Raw genomic sequence first — 8253 nt, forward strand, 5'->3', positions numbered from 1 at the left:
AAAGGCCACCACTCAAAGCCAGCCTCATGTAAAAAGATGACTTTACTGGGGGAGTGGATAGCTGGCCGGCCAAGGACGCAGAACAGACTTGGGAACTGAAACTGTGCCCCAAGCAGTCCTCAAGCTGGGGTTTTTAAAGGCAAAATCCATGCGATCAGGTCTGCCCACACGCAGGTGACCAATGGGTTTGTAGTCATGTCAGGCCACATGCAGGTGACCAATGGAGTTACAGTCTGCCTTATAGTAGCTGTTTAAACTAACTTATCATTTTGGCTTCAATTAGTGTGTGAATTTGGCGGGCAAAAGGCAGGCTTTACATTTTGGTGGGCAAAAGCATATTTCCTGACCCTGAGATATTTGTGGAAAACAAGTATTTTGCTTCTTAGGGGCAGGGCAAACTCCTAGTGCATTAAAGATGAAGTCAGTTTTGAGTCCCCTTAACACTAGGAGACCCTTCCCTAACACTAGGAGACCCTTCCCCCTTACAAACCCATGTCCCTCCCCCCCCCCCACACAGAGTAACTATGATAAGGTAGAAGGAGAAGAGAAGACTGCTATGTACAAGCCAGGGAGAGAGGTTTTAGGAGATATCAATATGCTGGCATCTTGAGTTGGATTTCCAGACTCTAGAACTGAAGAAGGGTAGATAAATGAAGAGACAGAGGAAATGAAAATGAATAAATACTAGAAGAATCAGACTCAGAACACACAAGTAAACTGAAAAATAAATCAAGCAAGCAAACAAACAAGACTCAAACTAGACCAGCAATCTCCCTCCCTTCACCTGAGAACACACAGGGCTCTTTTGCCCTTACCTTCTCCTTGAAGATGGTAAGAGGTTGCAAAGCTTAAAGGGTAAAGGAGAAAAAATGAGAGCCAGATCTGGGGATAGCTCACCAATTGCCCTTGTGTTTGGGTAAGCCTAGATCATATTTCCAGTTTTAGAATAAACAACTGCACCCATCTTGGCCACCCAAAACCACTGTCTAATGCATAGAGATTGTTAAACTCGGCCTTAATGATATGTATTCCTCCCTCCATTGCCCCCAGGTTGAAGCATATAGGACCCACTGAAGGCTGCCATATATATATATATATATATATTATATATATATATATATATATATATATATATATATATATATATATATGTATAGTCATGATTCATGTCATAAGGCTTTCTCCACATTTTAGTCTAGTAATTTTATAGGTTCAGGTCTTATGTTACATCTTCAATACATCTTGAGTTTCACTTTATGTATGGTATAATGCTTTCTTTTGGATCGGGTACCCAATTTCCCCGTACTTTTGTTGAAGAGGCTTCTCTTCCCCTTACCTAAACCTGGCACTCCTGTTAAGAAGATAGATAATATTTATAGATATGTATATGTATATCTACATGTATATATATGTATATACATTTCTATGATCTGCATTATATTCCATTGGTTTATGTCCATTCTATTTTTTTTGTAACTACAGCTTTGTAATACAGTTTGAAATCATGTAGTGTATGTTTCCATCTTTGTTTTTCTTTTTTGTTAATTGTGAGGCTTGAACTCTGGGCCTGGGTGCTATCTTAGCTTTCCAGCTCAATGCAAGTGTTCTACTTCTTGAGGCACAGTGCCACTTCCAGATTTCTGGTGATGAATTGGAGATAAGAGTCTCATGGACTTTCCTGCCCAGCCTGGCTTTGAATTGTGATCCTGAGATCTCAGCCTCCTGAGTAGGTAGAATTCAGGTGTGAACCACTGGCGCCCAGCCACTTCCAGCTTCTTGTGGTTAATTGGAGATAAAAGTCTTACAGACTTTCTTACTGGGGCTACCTTTGAACTGAAATCCTCAGATCTCAGCCTCCTAAGTAGCTAGGATTACATTTGTTTTTCTTTTGCAAGATTGATTTCCTAATTACTGGTCTTATTGGGTTCTCTATATATTGTAGAATTGTTTTCTATTTCTATAAAAGTGCCATTGATAGGGGTTGAATTGAATCTACAGATCTCTTTAAGTAGTGTGGGTAATTTAACATTTTTAAGTCTTCCAGCCTGTGAACACAGAATGCCCTTCAATTTATTTGTGTCTTTTCTAATTTATAAATGTTTAGAAGTCATCAGAACCAATCTTGCATCTCTTTTTTTGGGGGGGGGGTGGTCCGGTCATGGGGCCTGAACTCTGGGCCTGGTTGCTGTCCTTCAGCTCTTCAGCTCAAGGCTAGTGCTCTACCACTTGAGCCACAGAGCCACTTCTGGCTCTTTTCTTTTTGCTTATGTGGTGCTGAGGAATCGAACCCAGGGCCTCATGCATGCAAGGCAAGCGCTCTGCCACTGAACCACTTTCCCAGACCCCCAATCTTGCATCTCTTTAGTCATTTTTGGTGTCATTGTAAATGGTATTGTTTTCCTAACTTTTTAGATTGTTCATTGATGGCATATAAAAGTACAACTGATTTTCTAAGATATATTTTTATTTTTTTAAAGTAGTTGTACAAAGGGGTTCCATTCAATAGAGCACTTTATGAATCCAGTGCCTCGATCAATGTCATCCTTTTTAACATTCTCACCCATCCCTCCCACCCCAACCCTTGCAACTGATTTTTTTTTTTTTCCGTCCGGTCGTGGGGCCTGAACTCTGGGCATGAATGCTGTCCCTCAGCTCTTCAGCTCAAGGCTAGCACTCTACCACTTGAGTCACAGTGCCACTTCCGGCTTTTTTTCTTTTTGCTTATGTGGGGCTGAGGAATCGAACCCAGGGCCTCAGGCATGCAAGACAAGTGCTTTACCACTGAGCCACCTTCCCAGACCCCCTTGCAACTGATTTTTATATGCTGATTTTTTTTTTTGTATTCTGCAACTTCACTCCATTCATTTAATAGTTCTAAGAGTTTTTTTTAAATAAAATACTTATTTCTGAATATAAGAACAAGGACAATTTTACTTTTTTCTTTCCTATTTGAAGCTTACTAGTTTTGTTTTGTTTTGTTCTTTTGGTACTGGGGCTTGAACTCAGGGTCGAGGCACTGTATCTGAGCCTTTTTGTGCTCAAGGCTAGCACTCTACCCTTGAGCCACCGAATCATTTCTGGATTCTTCTGAATAGTTTATTAGAGATAAGAGTCTCACAGACTTTTCTGCCCAGGCTGGCTTCGAACTGTGATCCTCAGATCTCAGCCTCCAAGTAGCTAGGATTATAGGCCTGAGGCACTGGTGCCCAGCTCTACGTTTTTGTTTTTGTTTTTCTTTTAATTTTCTCGTATAATTGCTTGGGTGAGGACTTCTAGTCAAGCTGAGTAGAAGTAAAGATGGGAATTCTTTTTTTTTTTTTTTTGGGTCCGGTCATGGAGCCTGAACTCTGGGCCTGGGCGCTGTCCCTCAGCTCTTCAGTTCAAGGCTAGCACTCTACCACTTGAGCCACAGCGCCACTTCTGGCTTTTTTCTTTTTGCTTATGTGGTGCTGAGGAATTGAACCCAGGGCCTTGAGCATGCAAGACGAGTGCTCTACCACTGAGCCACCTTCCCAGCCCAAGATGGGAATTCTTGATGTGACCTGGTCTTCGTTTACAAACTTGGAGCTTTTCACGTTGAACATATGCACTTCTCATATGTGGTCTTTATTAAGTTGAGGTATTTTCCTTTTATTTCTAGTTTGTTGAGATTTTTTTTTTCCCCATGGAAACAGTGTTGAATAATGCCAAGTGCCTTTCCTGAATTTTTTGAAAATTTTTTATCATCATTCTTTTAATGTGGTTCATCACATTAGTTATTTTTATATGTTAGATCACTCTTCCAGCTTAGGGGGAATTCCACTTGGTTATGGTGTATGAACCTTTTAAAGTGTGGATGGATCATTTGCTAACATTTTATGAAGGATTTTTGTATATGTATATTCATCAGAAATATTGGCATAGTCTCCTTTTCTTGTGACATTTCTTTTCCCTGGCTTTGGTTTTAGGGCAATGCTAGCCTCATGAAATGAACTTGGAATGGGTTGGTGCTAATTTGTCTTTAAATATTTGGTAGAATTCACTAGTGGAACACTGTGGTTTGGGCTTTGTGGCTAAGCTTTTAACTGCGATTCAATTTTCAGGATGGTTCTAGTTCTCTATGGTTTAATCTTGAAAGTTCACATTTTTAGGAATTTCTCCAGTTCTTTTAGGTTTCATGGTTGTTACTTGATGCTTATTCATAGTGGTGTCATGATTTTTTAAGTTTCTGTGGTATTAGTTATAATGTGTACTCTTACATTTCTGATTTTATCTGTTTTCTATTTTTTCCTAATTAGTTTAAGTAAATGTTTGTCAATTTTGTTTGTCTTTTCAAAGAATCAACTCTCAGTTTCATTCATCTTTTTATTGTTTCTGTTTTCTATTTGGTTTATTTCTGATCTAATCTTTGCTATTTCATGTTAACATTGGGCATTGTTTTCTTCTTTTTCTAGCTTTTGAGATACAAAATTGGATTGTTTATTTGAGATCTTTCTTGTTTTTTGAGTAGGCATTTATTGTAGTAAACATTCCTCTTATTCCATAAGTTTGTTACGCTGTACTTTTGTTTTCATTTGTCTCTAGGTATTTTCTAATTTCCTTCTTGATTGTAACAGTTGCCAATGGTTGTTTAATAGTGTTTTGTTTAATTTCCACATATTTGTGCATTTTCCAGTTTTCCTTCTGCTGTTTTACTAGTTTCCTCTGCTGTGCTCTGTTGTGAAAGTTCTTGGTGTATTTTCAATCTTTAAAAAATTTGTTGGGGCTGGGGATTTAGCTCAATAGAAGAGCCTTTGTCTGGCAAGAACAAGACCCTGAGTTCCATTCTCAGCTTGCTCTCCTAGTCCCCACAAAAGCTAAAATGACAAAAAAAGATTTGACTTGTTTTGTGACTAACATGTGATGTATGATAGAGAAAGTTCCATGTGAGTTGGAGATGAATTTGTGTTCTGCTACTGTTAGGTAGAATATCTGTATGTCTATTTTATTTATTTAGTTGACATTTTTATTTTTTATTTTTGTTTTTGTCAGTTTTGGGGTTTGAACTCAGGGCCTGGGTGCTGTCACTGAGTCTCTTTGTGCACAAGTCTAGTGCTCTACCACTTGAGCCACAACACTACTTCCAGCTTTTTCCAAGTAGTTTAAGAATCTCATAGACTTTCCTGCCCAGGCTGGCTTCAAACTGTGATCCTCAGATCTCAGCTTCCTGCATAGGTAGGATTACAGGCTTGTGCCACAGGTACCTGACTTTGACATTTTTTGTAATTGTCAAGGTTATGTACAGGAGGTTTACAGTTGCATAAGTAAGGTAATAAGTACATTTATTGTCAAACTTGTTACCTCTTCCCTCATTTTTCTCCTACTTCCCCTCCCCTAACCCCCACTCCCCCCAAGATGTATAGATCATTTCCAACATATTGTCTTATATATATCGCTGTTGCATTGGTTTCCCCTTTGTCCTTTGTATCACCATTCTGTTGTTCCCCTTCCTTTCCCTAATTCAAATAAATGTATATACAATACCAGGGTACCAAATTCAAATACAGTGACAACAGGGGATATACCATAGGGGGAAGAACATACAAAAGAAACAAAAAAATCACATAATACATTAAAAGCAACAACAAAACAAAACTTCTTGTGTCCATGTCTTGGAGTTCATTTCGTTTAGTATCATCTTATATGGTCATATGTACATAGCTATTGAGCTATTCTGCTCATCTGCTAAGATTATCCTAGATGTATACTAACTATTGCAAATAAGGGAAACCATGGGACTTATGTTTTTTTGGGTCTGGCTTTCTTCACTTAATATAATTTTTTCCAAGTCTTTCCATTTCCTTACAAATTGGGCAATGTCATTCTTTCTGAGGGAATCATAGAATTCCATTGTGTATGTATGTATATATATATATATATATATATATATATATATGTATGTGTGTATGTGTGTGTGTGTATACCACATTTTGTTTTTTAAGTGTCCTATTTTTTTTTTTAAAGAAAATCTTTCTGGCTTGAGAGTCTATCTACTATTGACAGAGAGGTACTAGTATTTCTCCTAATATCATTATATCTGTTTCTCACTTTGGTTTTTAAAAAAATTATTATTATTATTATTATTCATTTTTTTATTGTAAAAATACTGTAGGGAGGCGCTGGGAAGGTGGCTCAGTGGTAGAGTGCTTGCCTTGCATGCATGAGGCCCTGGGTTCGATTCTTCAGCACCACATAAGCAGAAAAAGCCAAAGTGGGGTAGAGCGCTGGTCTACAGCTGAAGAGCTGGGGGACAGTGCCCAGGCCCAGAGTTCAGGCCCCACAACAGACAAAAAAAAATATTGTAGGGAGTGGTTACAGTTACATGATCAAGGTAATGAGTACATTTCCTATCGAGCTTTGTTGCCTCCTCCTTTGTTTTTCCCCTACCATCCTTTCCCTCCCACCTCCACAACTTCCCAACACCCCCCCACACACAGCACAGCCGAAGTTGTAAAGTTCATTTTCAACATAGTGTCTTGTACATCTCATTGTATCCCTATTTAAGCATTTTGTTTTTTCCCTTCCCCTCCCTAAATTAGAGAAGTGTATATAGAAGATGCAGGGTACTGGAATCAAACACAGTGAAAACAGGGGTAATACCATGGAGAAGGAACATACAAGAAACAAAAAAAATCACATAAAAATATGGAATGCTTCATGAATTTGAGTGTCATCCTTTGTGCATGCTAATCCTTTGGCCATGCTAATCTTCTCTGTATTGTTACAATTTTACTATATGTGCTGCCGAAGCAAGCACACTTTGGTCTTGTTAATGCTTGCCTTGTATTTATGAAAGTGACTGATTTTGGATGCATATGTATTCATAGTTGTCTTAGCTTTCTTTTGGACTCATTCTTTTATAATTATATGCTGTCTTTTATTTGTTGTGATAATTTTTGACTTGAAATTCATCTTGTCTGACATGAATGTAGCCACTCCTGTTCTTTTCTGCATATCATTTGTATAGAGAATCCTTTATTTTTAGCCTATCTCTGTCCTTAAATCTAAATTGAGTTCCTATGTACAGCAAATATTTGAATTTTGTTTTTTTTTTAAATCTGTTTTTTAAATCAATTTAGCCACTGTATCTTTTGGTTGGAGAGTTTCATCAACTTAAATTTATAGAAATTACTATTTTGTGATTTGTTTTCTATTATTCTTGTGTTTTTTCTTGTTCCTTGTTTATAGTTTGTTTCTGGATTTTATCTGTGAATTGTTGCTAAATAGAAGAAGAGTGTAGGGCTTCCTACTTTACTGTTTTACTGATTTTGTTTGACTTTTCCCCCCCTCTTTCTGCTTTTCAGTTTAGAGTTTTCCACGCTGAGTTCTTGGCAGAGTCTGCAATTCCAGGTCCCATTTCCATTCCAAGTTCCTTTGATCTTCTGGCCATCTAGCCTAGGATGGCTATATTCTCTTATCACCACAAATAGGTTCCTCAGCAAAAAACCTTTTTCGGTGCCATGAACAGAGGCTTCTTTACTTGTTTATTTTTGCATCCCCAGAACCCTGCATGATATCTGTACATAGAAGATGCTTATGTAATATTGGTTGCTCTTTCTGGTTCAACACTGCAGCATGTATGGTCTTCATGGTGCAGAGACAGACCCAGAAGTTCCCCCTGGGGGAGACAGAACCTGTAACTTTAACTATTTGGTCTCCCTCTGAGGCCTTGCATAGGCCACTGATTTCTTCTAAGCTGCAGTTTTCCTATCTATCCAGTAGAGTTAATAATTCTAGCTGTTTGCTCTGCAGATGTAGTAAAATTACATATATGACAATTCTGAGCATAAAACAAATAGGCACAGTGCATTTTCTTGACTCTCTCTCTCTCTCTCTCTCTCTCTCTCTCTCTCTCTCTCTGTGTGTGTGTGTGTGTGTGTGTGTGTGTGTGTGTGTGTGTTTCTGCCTTTTGAACTCAGGGCCTTGCACTTGTACTCCAGCCATCTAGGTGCATTTTCAGTCTCTTGCTTCGCTTGTCTGGTCAGAACACAAAGCTAACCGGATAAGAGCAGCATGGATTGAGTGTCTCACGAAGTGGTTGCAATTGCCTTCTTGGTCAGCATTCCTGTAAAACTCATCTTGAAGAGTACTGCCACTCAGTTTCCAAGTTTAAATAATAGCACAGGTAATCTGGTGTGAAACAAGCTGTTGTTCATATGTAGAACCCCAACAAAGGAACACAGATAATGAGTGAGGTAGGGTTTTACTGGAGGAAAGGAAGCAGCTATTGCTTTT

General features: G+C 38.5%; 1 pseudogene; it reads right to left on the minus strand.

The window, feature by feature from the left end:
* Positions 1-6657: 6657 nt before the first annotated feature.
* On the minus strand, positions 6658-6775 carry LOC138837040 (U6 spliceosomal RNA; annotated as a pseudogene).
* Positions 6776-8253: the final 1478 nt, after the last annotated feature.

Source organism: Dipodomys merriami, unplaced genomic scaffold, assembly GCF_024711535.1.
Source record: "Dipodomys merriami isolate MVZ:Mamm:240054 unplaced genomic scaffold, mDipMer1.0.p SCAF_26, whole genome shotgun sequence".
NCBI classification, from domain to species: Eukaryota; Metazoa; Chordata; class Mammalia; order Rodentia; family Heteromyidae; genus Dipodomys; species Dipodomys merriami.